General features: G+C 38.5%; 1 protein-coding gene across 8 annotated transcripts in view; it reads left to right on the forward strand.

The window, feature by feature from the left end:
* Positions 1-18,107, forward strand: part of FAM13C (family with sequence similarity 13 member C) — a 141,800-nt gene that overhangs the window by 22,371 nt on the left and 101,322 nt on the right. The window lies entirely within an intron of this gene.

Genomic DNA, 18,107 nt, shown 5'->3' on the forward strand with positions numbered 1-18,107 from the left:
TTAATGTGACCTTTGTTTTTTTTTAACACTAAGCTATTGACATTGAATATGATGTGGGAGGCTCTCAGTGTAATACGTTAAGTATACAATAACTTGAAGTCCAGTCCTACCTAGCAAATAGGCTCCAGGTGATCTCTGTTAGAACAACTTTGGCGGGGCACTTCATTTGATCTTGTACTTTTCTTATTGGCCTTGTGATTTTTATCTCTTTTCTTTTTGGCATTGTGACCTCTTATTTAGTCAGTTTTGCGGTGAGATGAAATGCCCTCTGCATTCATGAAACTGTGGTGATTTTCTGAATTTGAGTTGAGTTGTAGGGCAAGGTTAAGCGTGAGATACCATTGGAGTTACGGTGAACTTGAGACCCTGCCCACTGCTGGGCACACACACCACTTGTTTGTTTAGGCGTGTGGTGCCGCAGAGGACACAGGCGCTCAAAGGGCTGCCGGCAGAGTCTGGTTCTGGGTAACCTCTGACCTTGAATCTCCTACTAAGGATCACCTTCAACACTGTGGGCTTTGAGTACCCAGCCATCTCTCTTTGAATGCCCTCTTTCTTGTCATCCTATAGTCTGGCCTGGTAGAAATTACCCAATTGTCGTTTGTAATAAGGTGCTAACGGCACGTCATTCCAAGTTTGTTGCTCACGCACAGGAAGACTCTAGGAGAAAGAGAGACTTGTGTAGTCTTCTCTGATAATACAGTGTTGGAATCCTGGACTGCAGGTAGAATTTCCAATTCATTCCTAAGATCTCTGTGTACACAATGAGATTTTTTTCCCCCCTAATAACGAAGAGAACTTCAGTAATATAATTTTAGGTCTTCCATATCTTAGAGAAACTTGAAACAGATTTCATTCTTCACATTTACTTTGGAGAGATACGTTTAACATTGGTTGAGTACAGATCAAGAACTGAGCATCAATAAATAATATTATTAATAAAATCAGCTAACACCTATTTAAGCATTTACTGTGTTCCAGGCATGTACCATTTTTATGACAACCCCATGAAATGGTTATTATTATCTTTTTGTACAAATGGAAAAACAAAAGTTTAGTGGGATTACATAACCTCTTGAGTCAGATTTGGAAGAACTTGAGTGGAAACTCTTTTTCATAAAAGCACAATGTTTCTAACAAGAGATACCCAGAACTTCCAAGTATGAGTCTAGCAATTTACTTACCCCCTTTTTATATAAAACCTGTTATTTCACTCTGAATTTTTTTCCCTTTGGTGATATATTATACTCCTAAGCAATAATTAGTTATTGAGGAAGGATTACTTTGGAGAGATTTTTGTCAGTGTGTTTTTCCTCTCTGCCTGAAAGCTTTGTGATGTTGGTCACATAAGCTAGACAAACATTGTTTGAATGTTAGGTCCACTAGGACTTAGGCTCCTTGAGGTCAGTGAGTCAGTCTTGTCTATTTTTGGATCTTTGGCACTCAGTCACTCAGTATTATTCTTTGAATGGCTAACAGCTGTTTGCACACACACACACACACACACACACACACACATGGGGCTTCCCAGGTGGCGCTAATGGGAAAGAACCCACCGGCCAATGCAAGAGACATAAGAGATGGGAGTCAATCCCTGGGTTGGAAAGATCCCCTGGAGGAGAGCACAGCAACCCACTCCAGTATTCTTGCCTGGAGGATCCCATGGACAGAGGAGCCTGACAGGCTACAGTCCGTAGGGCTGCAAAGAGACAGACATGACTAAAGCAACTTAGCATGCACACACACACACACACACACACACACACATATTTCATGTATATGATTACATAAATAATTTTTTGTAAAATGGTATATATATATTTGTTCTATAAAATAGCATATCTTTATTCAGTTATAAAAAGTCATGTTTCAAAAGAGGATATAATCATGTCTCTTACACAGATATGAAATAGAGATGTGTCAAAAATTTTATTTAAATCATGAATTAATGAGAAAATCAATAAGATATTTACAACCACTTAAAAACAAAGTGCAAAGTATTGCACATTTATAGTCTGACAAGGATTGCTGAGATAAATTTATTGATGTACACAGAATTGACAAAACTTGCAATATCTATAGGGTGATAACTGCTTTTCTGTGATCACAATTACAGTTTCTATAGAGAGAAATTATTTGCATTGTCATTGGTTTCTACAAGCTAATTTTTGTCTTTGTAACCTTGTAAAATAGCCTAGATGTAGGCAAAAAAAAAAAAAAAGCAGAGATTATCCAGATGGATGAGCTGGCCAGAATATCTGCTATATTTCGAAGTCTTTATAATTTTTCCTTATATTCTCTCTCTCCCTCCCTCTCTCCTTCTTCCTTGTGATCATGATAATATCAAAGAAAGACTAACCTTGACCATAAGATAGGCCTAGTGCATTAGCTATGGCTTTATTATTCACTGATGTGTAGCAGAAGTGGTAATTCCCACATAGGTTTTCTAGTTGGTAAAGAATCCACCTGCAATGCAGGAGACCCTGGTTCCATTCCTGGGTCGGGAAGATCCCCTGGAGAAGGAGTAGGCTGTCCACTCCAGTGCTCTTGGGTTTCCCTTGTGGCTCAGCTGGTAAAGAATCTGCCTGCAATGCAGGAGACCTGGGTTCGATTCCTGGGTTGGAAAGATCCCCTGGAGAAGGAAAAGGCTACCCACTCCAGTATTCTGGCCTGGAGAATTCCATGGACATGGGGTTGCAAAGAGTCAGACACAACTGAGCAGACACAACTGAGCGACTTGCACTTTCGCTTTCACTCTCACTTCGGTTTTCTTACATACTTTGCAAAATCTAGAGACATAGTTTTGAATAATTACAAAATTAACTTCTCTTTGAAGGTTTTTATAAGGAATCTCAGATTGGACTTTTAATGCCTCTATTATTTGCATTCCTAAGGCAAGGAAATCAAGTTCAACAAATTCTTTCCACTTTATTTCATTTGCAGTACTTATGCATTTGTGTAAGTTCTTCTTTTATTGAAGCTCCCAAAGTAACTAGGTTCCTGGCCTGCCAGGAGGTGATGGTCCTTCACCATCTACAAGGCTGGATCCTGTAAACTAGATAGCAGGGCAGTTATCCTAAGAGCCCTTTGTAGGTATTGACTCCATAATAAAGCCACTTCAGTTCCTACCTGATCCAAGGAGCATCATTCTCAATATGACATTCTAGGCAAGATGTTATTTAGGTAGTAGATTTCTCCGATTATATTCTGGTAAAAAGGAAGACATTATTATTGAATATATAAGATAACCCTTTTGCCATTGAATGTTAAGGACATTTGGTATGAGTTTCTGAACTATGGGAGTCAGTAAGACTCAAATATCATTTTAAAATATTTCAGCTTATATAAAAAATGGTTTTTAAATGTAGGTTTTATTATTGTTCAGGTGTAAGGAAGCCTACAGAACAGATCAAGACTGCCATTTGGAAAAGTTCCTATTCATTGTTCTTAAGGAGACAGGCATGCCGTGTCATGCCAAGCCATGTTGGAAAACACCAAAATTGGTCCAAAGGAAGATGGTGCAAGGGGACAGCATGGGCAGGAGACTTTATTATTGTTTTTATTGGGAAAACAAGGCAAGGCAGAGTAAGCAATCTTGAAATTGGCTGATTTTAATAATTTCAGTGGACTCTGAGGTATAGGAATTCTTTCTAGTGGTCTGGTACCAGGCCCTGGGATACTTAGGACAGAGGAATATTCCTTCTTGGAACACATAAAGCAGATTGAAGAGGTAGTTGAGAGTCTGAACTCTGGATTGTCAGTTTGAATATGAAAGGCATGCTCCAGGGCAAGTCACTTCTTTTGCTTGCTCTACCTAAGAATTGGTAAGCCCTGGGAGAGACAGTCTTTCCTCAGTCACTGTGGCCTGAAATGCCAGAGCATCAGGAATACTGAAAATAATAAAAAACAGTTCATACAGTTCAGTTCAGTCACACAGTCGTGTCCGACTCTTTGCGACCCCATGGACTGCAGCACGCCAGGCCTTCCTGTCTGTCACCAACTCCCAGAGCTTGCTCAAACTCATGTCCATCGAGTCGGTAATGCCATCCAACCATCTCTACTTCTGTTGTCCCATTATCCTCCTGCCTTCAATCTTTCCCAGCATCAGAGTCTTTTCCAAAGAGTCAGTTCTTCCCATCAAGTGGCCAAAGTATTGGAGATTCAGCTTCAGCATCAGTCTTTCCAATGAATATTCAGGACTGATTTCCTTTAGGATTGACTGGTTGGAATTCCTTGCAGTCCAAGGGACTTGCAAGAATCTTCTCCAACACCACAGTTCAAAACATCAATTCTTCGGCACTAGGCTTTCTTTATGGTCCAACTCTCACATCCATACATGAGGACTGGAAAAACTGTAGCTTTGACTATATAGACTTTTGTTGGCAAACTAATGTCTCTGCTTTTTAATATGCTGTTTAGGTTGGTCATAGCTTTGCTTCCAAGGAGCAAACTTCTTTTAATTTCATGACTGCAGTCACCATCTGCAGTGATTTTGGAGCCCCCCAATGTAAAAAAAAATAAAGTCTCTCATTGTTTTCATTGTTTCTCCATCAATTTTCCATGAAGTAATTGGACCAGATGCCATGATCTTAGTTTTCTTAATATTGAGTTTTAAGCCAACTTTTTGACTCTCCTCTTTCACTTTCCTCAAGAGGCTCTTTAGTTCTTCTCTTTCTGCCGTTGAGTGTGGTGTCATCTGCATATCTGAGGTTATTGATATTTTTCCCAGCAATATTAATTCCAGCTTGTGCTTCATCCAGTCCAGCATTTCTCATCAACAGAAAATTGAATTAAAGATTTACTGAGCATGGCCCCGCCCATCAGAATAAGACCCAGTGTCCCCCACAGTCAGTCTCACCCATCAGGAAGCTTCCATAAGCTTCTTATCCTTATCTGTCAGAGGGCAGACACAATGAAAACCACAATCACAGAAAACTAATCAAACTGATCACATGGAGTACAGCCTTGTCTCACTCAATGAAACTATGAGCCATGCTGAGTAGGGTCACCCAAGATCAACTGTGGAGAGTTCTGACAAAACGTGGTCCACTGGAGAAGGGAATGGCAAACCACTTCAGTATTCTTGCCTTGAGAACCCCATGAACAGTATGAAAAGGCAAAAGGATAGAACACTGAAAGATGAACTGCCCAGGTTGGTAGGTGCCCAATATGCTACTGGAGAAGAGTAGAGAATTAACTCCAGAAAGAATGAGGAGACGGAGCCAAAGTAAAAAAGCACCCAGTTGTGGATGTGACTGGTGATGGAAGTAAAGTCTGATGCTGTACAAAACAATATTGCATAGGAACCTGGAATGCTATGTCCATGAATCAAGGTAAACCGGAAGTGGTCAAACAGGCGATGGCAAGAGTGAACATCAATATTTTAGGAATCAGTGAGCTAAAATAGACTGGAATGGATGAATTTAATTCAGATGACCATTGTATTTGCTACTGTGGGCAAGAATCCCTTAGAAGAGATGGAGTAACCATCATAGTCAACAAAAGAGTCCGAAATGCAGTACTTGGATGAAATCTCAAAAATGACAGAATGGTCTCTGTTTGGCTCCAAGGCAAACCATTCAATATCACAGTAATGCAAATCCATTCCCCAACCAGTAATGCTGAAAAAGCTGAAGTTGAATGGTTCTGTGAAGACCTACAAGACCTTTTAGAACTAACACCCCCAATAGACATCCTTTTCATCATAGGGGACTGGAATGCAAAAGTAGGAAATCAAGAAATACCTGGAGTAACAGGTAAGTTTGGCCTTGGAGTACCAAATGAAGCAAGGCAAAGGTTAACAGAGTTTTGCCAGGAGAACACACTGGTCATAGCAAACACTCTCTTCCAGCAGCACAAGAGACTGCTCTACACATGGACATGACCAGATGGTCAATACTGAAATCAGATTGATTATGTTCTTTGCAGCCAAAGATGGAGAAGCTGTATACAGTCAGCAAAACAAGACCAGGAGCTGACTCTGGCTAGGATCATGAAATCCTTATTGCCAAATTCAGACTTAAATTGAAGAAAGTAGGGAAAACCACTAGACCATTCAGGTATGACCTAAATCAAATCCATTAAGATTATACAGTGGAAGTGGCAAATAGATTCAAGGGATTAGATCGGATAGACAGAGTGCCTGAAGAACTATGGACGGAGGTTAGTGACATTGTTCAGGAGGCAGTGATCAAGACCATCTGCAAGGAAAAGAAATCCAAAATTGCAGAATGGTTGTCTGAGGAGGCCTTACAAATAGCTGAGAAAAGAAAAGTGAAGGGCAAAGGAGAAAAGGAAAGAATATACCCATCGGAATGCACAGTTCCAAAGAATAGCAAGGAGAGATAAGAAAGCCTTCCTCAGTGATCAATGCAAAGAAAAAGAGGAAAACAATAAAATGGGAAAGACTAGAGATATGTTCAAGAAGATTAAAGATCCCAAGGGAACATTTCATGCAAAGATAGGCACAATAAAGTTCATACAAGAATCTTCTAAATTGTATCAGAAAAAAAGTAGTTGAAGCATAAAGAGAAGGGATTTTCTTATAGATCCAGAAGATAGACCATTTAAACAACAATATTTCAGGGGACTTCCCTAGCAGACCAGTGGTTAAGACTCCGTGTTTCCAATGCAGGTATCACAGGTATGATCTCTGATTGGGGAACTAAGATCCCACATCCCTACAAGTGTGGCCAAATAAATAGCCTATTCCCAAACTCCTTAAAACAATGACAACAACAACAACAACAGTAAAGCAATATTGTAAAATTTCACTTTTCAGTCCATTTAGTATGGACTCTAATTAATTCTTGTTCCACTTGATCCTGGGTTAGCAGTAGCATAAAATTGTCTGCTTCTGGACTAAAATTCTGTAAGTCTTGACTCAGCCCACTGGTGTCATTAAACGCCTATATCCAAGAGTCTGTTCTTTGAAATGTCAATTATTTAAAATATCTGGGCTTTTACCATGGGACTCTTGAGAGTATTCTTTGCTGAAGACACAAACCCTGGCCTGAACCTGATAATAGAACTTGCAGGCAAGTATCTGAGGAAAACAAACATCTGTAAATGATAGAAACTGAAAGTGATTTTGATTAATTTACTGCTAGTAATTTTCAAATGTGAAAAGTCTGATTACAGTTCATAATAAATGTGATGCATAATGTGACATGGAAAGCAAGGTAATAAAATCATTCCCCTCAAGTCAGAATGTTTCAAAAGATAATAAATACAGCTATTAAAAAAAAAGAAGTCAGAGTTTACTTCTGGTTTTACAAAAATGGAGGAATAGAATACTTACAGGAAAAAACCTTGAAATATAGCAGAATAATCCTATTAGAAGATGTAAAGAATATCAAGTACAAGAATTCATTAAGTCTGGTGTGGATCTTAGACATCTGCATTATTATTAAACTCCACAGACAAGTCTGTTGTACATCCCTGATTGAAAACCACTGACCATGATGTTGCTGAATTAAAGAAATATGGCTGTGGTCAAGTCTATGTTTTAAATAATAGTCATAATTATCACTGATAATATTAAGAGTATTGCTATCTAATGTCATCAGGTGAAGCTCCACAGAGTTGGAGCAAATATACAAGAGTTTGATAGAGCTGTGCATTTCGTAAGAGTTTTGATCAAAGGGTAAATGACCCATCAACTGCATTTAGAATCCACTGTGGTAGAGTACTTCTGTTCGTAAAGCTGGCATTTATTTGGGGAATTTGAGCTTATGCTACAAATCCTGCTTGATGCTTGTTGACATCAAAGCACAGTTCTAACTGGTCTGTTATGAGAGCATAATTCCGCAAAAGTACCTGTGAAGAACTGGGGATACAACTTTCATAACTTAGAAGCAACCCTCTTTGAAGCTGGAGGTTTAGCTATTGCCACGATGGGTTCTCTTGTCATAATGTTTGTATACAGGACCCCAAAGTGGATCTTAAGTCTGATTCTAATTATGTTGGGAATGAGGATATGGGCAGAGGAGAAAAGGTCAGATAACCATTGAAAATTTTGCTCATTGTTACATTTCTGATCAACCTCAAAGTCAGAATCAGAAATTCCACTTATAGAGGGTCAGATTCAGTCTTACTTAGAGAACTTTCCTTTAATTTCTGGAGTATCAGAATCTGACATTTTGTGTGTATGTCTGAATGTGACTCCAGTTTGGCATTCACTATGAATGATTTAAAAGAGAAGGGCTTTTAGGTATATTTGCTGATCCAGCAAAAGTCCAGGAACCAGGAAGGCAATTCAAGAATGTCCTCAAATAAATTAAGATATTTAGTATCTCAGCATAATAAAAGTCATTTATGACAAAGCCACAGCCAACAGAATACTAAATGGTAAAAAAAAAGCTGAAAGCTTTCCCACTAAATTATGGAACAAGACAAAGATGTCTACTCTCACCACATCTATTCAATATAGTTGTGGAAGTAATAGTCACAGCAATCAGACAAGAAAAAGAAATAAAATTATCCAGGTTGGAAGGGAAGAGGTAAAATTATCATTATATGCAAATGACATGATATTCTGTATATGCATGTATGTTCAGTCACTAAGTCAGGTCTGACTCTTTGCAGCCCCATGGACTGTAGTCCACCAGGCTCCTCTGTCCCTGGGGATTCCCAGGCAAGAATACTAGAGTGGGTTGCCATTTCCTTCTCTAGGGGATCTTCCCAACCCAGGGTTTGAACCCATGTCTTCTGCATTGGCAGGCAGGTTCTTTACCACTGAGTCATCAGGGAAGCCCAGTATTCTGTATAGAATACCCTGAAATTGCCACACAAATACTATTAGAACTGATAAATGAACTCAGCAAGACAGCAGGATACAAGATTCATATAACCAAATCTGTTGCATTTCTTTACACTAACAATGAAATATGTGAAAGTAAAAAAAAAAAATCATTTAAAATCACATTAAAAATGCCTCGGAATAAATCTAACCAAAGAGGTAAAACACTTAGACACTGAAAGCTATAAAACATTCATACAGAAAATCAAAGATGGAAATGGGAAGATGGAAAGATATCCCATGCTCTTGAACTAGAAAAATTAATATTGTTAAAATGGACTTACTCCCCAAAGCAATTGACAAATTTAAAGTGATTCATATCAAATTGAGTGACATTTTTCACAGAATGAGAACAAATAATCCTAAAGATTTTATGGAACCATAGAAGACCCAGAATTGCCAAAGCAATCTTGAGGAAAAAGAACAAATCTAGAGTCATAACTCTTCCAGACTTAAGACAGTACTGCAAAGCTACAGTAATTGAGTGAAGTGAAAGTTGCTCAGTCATGTCCAACTCTTTGCGACCTCATGGGACTATACAGTCCATGGAATTCTCCAGGCCAGAATACCGGAGTGGATAGCTGTTCCCTTCTCCAGGGGATCTTCCCAATCCAGGGATCGAACTCAGGTCTCCTACATTGCAGGTGGATTCTTTACCAGCTGAGCCACTAGGGTAGCCCAAGTGTACTGGAGTGGGTAGCCTGTCCCTTCTCCAGCAGATCTTCCCTACCCAGGAATCAAACCGAGGTCTCCTGCATTACAGGCAGATTCTTTACCAGCTGAGCTACCAGGGAATCTCCCAACACTAATCAAAATGGGGCAGTATTGGCACAAAATCAGACATATGGATGAGAATAGAGAGCCCATAAATAAACCCACTCACCTATGGTTAATTGATCTTTGACAAAGGAGGCAAGAATATACAATGGAGGAAAGACTGGCAAGTGGTGTTGGGAAAGCTAGACAGCTGCCTGTGAATCAGTGAAGTTGGAACACTCCCTCACACCATAAACAGAAATAAACTCAAACTGACTTAAAGGCTTAAATATAAGACATGACACCATTAAACTCCTAGAAGGGAACATAGGCAAAATAGGTGTTGATGTAAATTGTAGCAATATTTTCTTAGATCAGTCTCCCAAGACAATAGAAATAAAAGGAAAAATAAATGGGACCTAATCAAACTTAAAAGCTTTTGCACAAAAAGGAAACCATAAACAACACAGAGAAACAACCTATGGACTGGGAGAAAATACTGGAAACGATGCGACCAACGAAGGATTAATTTTGAAAATATATAAACTACTCATGCAATTCAGTATCAAAAAACAACTCAATCAAAAACTGGGCAGAAGACCTAAATAGACATTTCTCCAGAGAAGTCATACAGATAGACAATAGGCACATGAAAAGATGCTCAACATTGCTCGTTATTAGAGAATGCTTGTCTTTCTTAGATAGAGGGCTTTGTGAAAGAACGGCTTGCAGAAAGACCATTTGATGACATGTCTCATGAAGGGTCAAGTTTTACTGATGCTAATATTAAAGTTATTGATATGGTGAACTTGAAGTTAAAACAGAACTTAAGAGTCTGTGCTAAGCAGAAACTCTTCATCAGAGTAGAATCAAGTTAACAGTTTGCTATCCTGTGGGATGTCATATTAAATAGCAATCACCCTTTCTAGGAAGGAGAACTAATTGAAGGCAATACAGTTTATATGTTGTAATATTTTGTGGAAAACTACACAGAAAGTAATAAGTGGGTGAAGGTGGTCAAAGTCAAAAGATACAAATTTCTAGATATAAGTCCTGGGAATGTCATGTACAGCAAGGTGACTAGTTAATAGTACTGTGTTGTAGATTTGAAAGTTGCTAAGAGCACAGCTCTTAAAAATTCTCATCATAAGAGAAAAAAATTGGTAGCTATGTGTGGTAATGAATGTTAACTAGACTTATTTTGCTTATCATTTTGTAAAATACACATATCTCAATTCATTTTTATAATGTTATATCAGTTATATTTCAGTAAAAAGTATGTGTGCCTCATCTCATGATTAACAATGAACTCTGGAGGTTTCTTTCATCTCTTTCCTTTAGGATATTTAGGTAATTCTTTATCTTGGTAAACTTTGAAATTGACTATGAGACGACCGCTTTCCCCACCAGCACACATACTTTCTACTTTTTGTGTGATCAGCCATCGGGCTTTCCTGTTTTTAGTACAATTTGTATCATTTTCTACAACTATTTTTCTCATATTAATTTTCCATATTCACACTTTCCTGATTACCCAGGAAAAAATGTAGAAACCTACTGTTTAATTAAAAATCCTTATTTGTTGACATTCCTCTACTTATTAAATTAACATATCCTAATTAGGAGTTTAGAATTAACAAATGCACACTATATATAAAATAGAAAATCAGCAAAGACATACTTTATAGCATAGGGAGCTCTACTCAGTATTCTGTAATAACCTAAATGGAAAAAGAATCTGTGAAAGAACAGATATACAGTAGTTAGGACTCAGTGTTTTCACTCCCACGGCCTGGGTTCAGTCCCTGGTTGGGGAACTAAGATCCCTCAAACCACATGAAACCATGTGGCATGGTGGAAAAGAAAAATAGGCAACCAAAAACAAGTAAATGCGTTTTATCATTATTCCAAAAAAATAAAATGAGCTTATCCCGAGAGCTAAAATAGATTTTATATGTTGTAATGCGTTGTGAGAATTTAAAATCAATTCTGTATTGCCGTAGTACTAATCACTAGTAGCCTGATTTGGGGATGATTAGATTTGACTAACAGAACCAGCTTCTTGTATTGGACCTCATAAGGGTGCAAAGGGCATTTAGAGTTAGCGTCGGTAGGTCAGGTCTAACCATCTTCACTTCCTTCCAGCTGGCTCCAGACTATGCACAATCCTTCTGTCCTCCCTCTCTGATGGCTATCTTAGCAGAAGACAAAAAGTAGGAGGCTATAGTTTTCTGCAGTGAGCTGTGTGCTGTGATCATGCTGCTAATCCACTTCCTTGGGGAAACAAGCTGTTGGGTCTGGTATACATCAGTATTAGGTTTCTTCCACTTATCTCTAGGTGATGTGTTATTAGGCTGGAAAAGGATCCAGATCTGATGTGAAAACTACATTTTTATCTTTCTGTAGAAATGAACCCCCCCTCCAAAAAAAAAAAAAAGATTTTAAGGCAGAAAAACTTAATTTTGAAGTATTTATTACATTTCTGTTTTGGGAGAGTATAGCCCTTATTCTTTCTGTGTTAGACTCTGAATTCACAGAGAGACAATAGTTAATTCTGAGTCATTTTTTTTTTAACCCGAAAAAGAAGGAAAGTTCCATTTCCAATTATAAATCTACTTTATGTATGTTGTTCTTAATATATTAATGAACTGCTGAGCTACTGCAAATGATAAAAGCAAGAAAACCTGTACAGCTGATTGACTTTGAAATTGAGAGCCCTAGAAAGCTAAAGTGAATTTTGGTAGAATTTCACTTATTTTTCAGTAAAAGGAAGACTTTTAAGTTCTGAGTATGCCTTTGAAGGCTTGCTTTTTGCACTGTCAAAAGCATGAATTCACTATGATTCTAACAATTGGTCTTAGTTAGATAATTGTTTTGACACGTTAGTTTGTGACTAACTCTTTGTAACTAACTCTTGACTGGTTTTGCAGCTCCAGTGTAAAGGTTGTACTTCAGTTCCTGTTGAGGTATGGATTTGGGGGAAGACTTGTCACTGGCCTGGATGAAATATGGTCCTCTGGATTTCTTTTTCCAGGTTCCCCATCACTCCTCCAAGAGTAAAAAGGTTGAGATTCATGGGGGATACAGTGTAGAGAAATTCAGGGTCCTTGAAAGTGAGGCCATTTGAGTCAGTGTTTGGATTTACTTGTTTCTCATGGTGTATCTCATTCGATACTCCTCTTGAAATAGCAACCACCCTGTTATTAGTAATTAAGCTGATAAAGATATTTTTAGGAAGGAATCCAAATGTCTGTAATATAAACTTTATTCCTTTTTTCCAAATAAGATATATTCAGCTTAATACTAACATGAAGGAATCTTAAAATTAAGTAATGTGCCTTGTTTGCCTGGATACTGAATCTCAGAAGTTAAAAAAATTGTCACTAAGAGGGAGTCTGTGTTCATATAACTGGTTTGAGACAATGGGGCATTTGAAATGTTAGCACTGTAGTGCCCAAAGCCACATTATCTGATTGATATTCCACCTACGATGGAAGTTACAGAACTTAAATGGGCTTCCCTGATAGCTCAGTTGGTAAAGAATCCGCCTGCCATACAGGAGACCCGGGTTCGAATCCTGGGTCGGGAAGATCCCCTGGAGAAGGGATAGGCTACCCACTCCAGTATTCTTGGGCTTCCCTTGTGGCTCAGCTGGTAAAGAATCCACTTGCAATGCGAGAGACCTGGATTCAATCCCTGGGTTGGGAAGATCCCCTGGAGAAGGGAAAGGCTACCCTCTCCAGTATTCTGGCTTGGAAAATTCCATGGATGGTATAGTCCATTATCTAATTGACATTCCACCTATGATGGAAGTTACAGAAGAATTTCCCTTAAAAAAACATGAACAAGATGTTATTGATGGTATTGATTCTTCTGAATATAGCAATGGGAGATGGTAAGGACTGGTCTCTACTTACATGCTGCCTATACTGTTTAGCAGATATACAGGTGGCTGCTATATAGGATGGTTCTTAAGTTTGTTTATCTTCTTCTGCATCCTTTGCATAGATAAATAAATTCTGGTTTAAAGAATCTTTAATTTTCCTATGTTGTTCCAAAGATGGTCTCTGACATTATACATGTAGCCCTATATTTTCAGCCCATAGTCAAGGTCTATCAACATATAGAAAGGGGAGTAAAGCATCCATGGGACACTCTCCATGGGGTTCTAAGACTTGCTCCCTCTACTATGGAGAATTTTCCTTTACTAACTAGCAGAGCTAAATAATTGAATGGCAGTAGAGTGAGGTGGTAGAAAGTATGGTCTGTAGTTCCTAATGGATATGGGTTCAAATGCCTTCTCAGTCATTTACTTTCTGTGTGACTTTAAACATTTACTTACTAGGTCATTTGTTTATTTTTCCATCAATAAAGCAGAGATAATAATTTGTAGTTATCATAAGAGTTTGTTGAGAATTAAAAGTGATTAAGATTTAACCTTAACTGTTCAGCAAGTTTTAGGGCTCTAAAGAGAATGTTTCTTAGACTCATTTGGCTGGATATATACTAAAACTTCAATAATTGCACATCTTCTGAGTTATACTAGGCTGGGCTCTGCTGCAATAACAATCTCAAACCTTAGTAGTTTAAACCAACAGAAATACATCTCTTATACATGTTTTATATCCATCATTAGTTACCAGGAAGTGTGTTCATGGAGGTCGATTAAGGACTTTAAACAGTGACCATCTTGAATGTGCTGGTTTTGAATTAAAGAGAGAAGAGAGCTCTAGAGGATTTTGAACCAATGATTAGGAGATTTAGGCCTGAAGCCACACACAGTATTTCTGTTCTCTACTAATTGGCCAGAGCTGGTCATATATCCCCTATACCCACACTTTACAGCATAGGACGAGGCAGTCTAATCTGACAGTGTGTCCCCAGGGGAAGAATGAAATCCTGGCCAGCAGCACTAATGACTTCCATGTCTCTTTTCCAAGTAGCATATAACCTACAGCAAGAAGAAGTTAATTGGTCTTTTTCTCTTCCAGTTCTTCAAAATGCTGGTGTATTAATATTCTTCACGTCAAGGACTAGAAGAAGGAAGAGAGTGTTAATTAGGCTAATTCCCCAAAAGAGATACTTGGCATTATATTATTGTTGGAGTTTTATGTAAGCATCCCTTCCTTTAAATATGTATGTATGTATTTATTTGGCTATGCTGAGTCTTCTTTGTTGCTGCTCAGGCTTTCTCTAGTTGTGGTCAGCAGGGGCTACTCTTGGTTGTGGAGCATGGGCTTCTCATTGCGATGGCCTCTCTTGTCACTGAGCTCAGGCTCGAGGTGCGTGGGTTTCAGTGGTTTCAGCGTGCAGGCTCGTAGCTGCAGCACAGGGGCCCACCTGCTCTGCAGCGTATGGAATCCTCCTAGACCAGGGATTGAACCCGCATCCCCCTGCATTGGCGGGCAGACTCACATCCACTGCATTACCAGGGAAGTCCCACATACCTTCCTTTAAACACCTGCTTCATTATTATCTGGAAAAAAGAAATAGGCTTAATTATTGTTTTTTCCTCTATTTGCCAAATGAAATTTCAGAGATCATCAGATATATTTTATCTAGGAATAATTGTGGTTTTAGTTTTGCCAGAAGATTGTAGTGACTTTGGGTGATACTAGCTAAACCTATGGTACTGTGATGAAGAGGCATTTTAAAATATAATCCCAAAATAATCCTTCATATAGAAAGTGGATTTGACAATTGGAATATTTTCAGCTGCGGGCGCTGGGTTTCTGCATGCACACAGATATGCAAATTCACATCCTCTTGTACTTGGTGATATTTATCCAAGAGCAGGGTGTTCTTTAGGCAAAGAAAACAGCTTAGTGAGGACTTAGCCTGTTTTGGAGCTTGGAAGGGAAGCTGTTTGGAAGTCTGGAGAGCAGAAACATAATGAACTGACATTTCAGGGAACTAGGAATTGCCAACCTAAACTTTATCAAACATGGTTAAATATCACTTTGGGACTGAGACATAACATATCAACCTCATGCCTGCAATTTTAGGTTCCATATTTTGCAAGAGATGTAGTTGCCAGATAAAATATGAGATACTTGGTTAAATTTGAATTTCCGATAACATAGTGAATAATTTTGTAGTATAAGTATGTCCCATGTAGATAATGCTTTGAACAGGAACAGGAATTTGTGCAAGCAGTTATCTACATGGGGTATACTTATACAACAGTATTATTCATTGTGTATCTGAAATTCAAATTTAACTGGACATTAAGTGTTTTTATTTACTAATACAGTGACTGTATTAAGAATGAATGGCGTGAACATTTAACCTCGCTCACCTCTTCCAAGGTAGAAGTAGCTAGTTGCTATATGTAGCCTGAGAGTATCAGGATTAATTTTTTGTTTTTAGTTTGATCCTTCTAGGACAGTTAAAACAAGCAAAGGAAGGGAACTCAGCAGCTTGTCTACATTTTGAGGCTTATTGCTGTATTTATTTTACATCTCCAGCAATTTTCAAGCAATTTGAAGCATTCTGAAAAAAAGCAGTCCCCTTTCTTGGGATGATACAGTCTTAAAAACCGGATGGAAATGCAAAAGATTTTGAAAAATCTGCCCTGGAAGCCTGCAGATTATCTGCAGGACCCTCCTTGCCATGAGCAGTGACTGTCATCAAGTCAATAGGAAGGCTGACTTTGAGCCTGTTTCCAAATTAAAATTATAAAAAGCAGCATGACTGATGTCAGTTGCAGACAGAACAGTAGCACCGTGTTTTGAGCATTAATTCTACTGGAGATAAGCAACCAGACAGAGGACTGCCGCCTTGAATATTGCTGCTCTAGACTGAGGCTAGTGCCATATGAATGGCTTTCCTGTCTAAGCATTTCTTCATTATGTAATTGACTGACTCTAGCAGAGGTAACTAGTGATCTTTGAGCTGTGATGGCACTTGGCCTTCCCACCCAACCAAACCCTGCTTGGTTTTGTTATAAATCTTTTTTTAATAGCTGAGCCCTCTGCAACATTTACTGTTTGATAAGTTGTAAGCCACAGTTAAGGGATTTCTTGCAGGAATGTAGATGTTCAACTCTGCTTCTTTTGTTCCTAAACATGGTGAACTACGGTATGATGATTGCTTGTCTCGGTCATGTTACCATGAGCCAGGGAAATTTCCAGTAGAAAAGGTCATCCTAGTGTTAGATTTTCACTTTTCAGCTGAAACTAACATTAAATGACCAGAGGGATACTATCAAGGTTTAAAAAGCTCTCTTAATCAGCCTGCTAGTGTGGTGGGGGTTAGTGGTTGGCTTTCAGTGTGTTTTAATCCAGAAAGCACTAATGGTACTGAAGGTATGACCTACCAGATTTAAAATCCCCCAGGGGAAAAATCAGTGAGTGTTGTTCTCATAGAAAGGCATGCTCCCTTCCCCTTCCCCAACTCGTTTCTTTGTCTTCTCTCTACTGCCTTCTCAGGTGTATTGAAACTGACATTTGATTTAGCCTGGTCCAGATACCACTCCCTTTGAAAGACAAGAGGACTGAACAAAAGACTGCATTAGTTTGCCTCTAAATAAAAAACAGGCAGATACTCATGATTTAAGGCTCCTTTTAAAATGTTGTTTGTTTTTTTAGCTGGCTACTTACAGACTTTAACAACTGTAATCTTTTCTATCTGATGTGAAACTTCAAGATGGGAACAGAGAGAAAAATCAAAACACAATACCCTATTAAATCTCTGACTGTCTCACTTCCACCTTATGCTAAAAAAGAGGATGGGACCGCAGTGATTGGTTCCCAGTGTGATAGAGAGCCTGGAAGAACCAGGGTTTGGATGTTAGAGCCTTCCCTGGGCGGACGGAAGACAGGAATCCAGTGAGCTCTACCATCGCTCTCATAGTCTTGAGTCTCCAGGGTTTAGAAGCAAGTGAGGGTCCCAGCAGATACTGTGATGGGCTTGAAGTAGGTATCAGGATGAGAGGGCAGCAGAGTGCTCACCCTAGTAAAAGAAACAGGGACCTCGTCTCTGGCAGTGGAGATAAAATTCTAAGTGAAAAACAGTGACAGTCTTCTCAGATGCTATTTTTAAAAGACTTTTTTTTTTTTAAATCAGAAAATACAGTAGCTGCAACTGTACTTGAGCATTATTTTCCTGCCATTGAAAAAATTTCATTATTTGATTAAATTTTCTTCAGTGACACTTCTAGAATTTATTACAGTGTCTGATTGCAGTGCTATAACTGATCACATTTTATTGTTGGCTAGGGTACTTTTTGGCTTCCTCTTCTTACTTGTGAGCTAATTATGAACAGCAGTTTATCTCAGAGTCTTTTAAAAGTTGTATTCTTTGGAAGGAGGTTTTTCCATTGCAAATAATACTGAAGAACATACAAATTATTTTTGTTTTTAACACACATACAAATTATTCTCTCTCTATTTCTAAATGGATGATTTTAAAGTCATCTTGGTTTTGCCTTAGCAATTTCGGGACCTACATTCTATTTCAAAGATGCCTTATCTATGCAGACTAACCTAGCCTTTTCTTTCACTTCCCAGACTGTTGGTTTCGATAATAATTACTTCGTGAGCAACACCAT

The sequence above is a fragment of the Bos mutus genome, chromosome 28, assembly GCF_027580195.1.
Source record: "Bos mutus isolate GX-2022 chromosome 28, NWIPB_WYAK_1.1, whole genome shotgun sequence".
Taxonomy (NCBI): Eukaryota; Metazoa; Chordata; class Mammalia; order Artiodactyla; family Bovidae; genus Bos; species Bos mutus.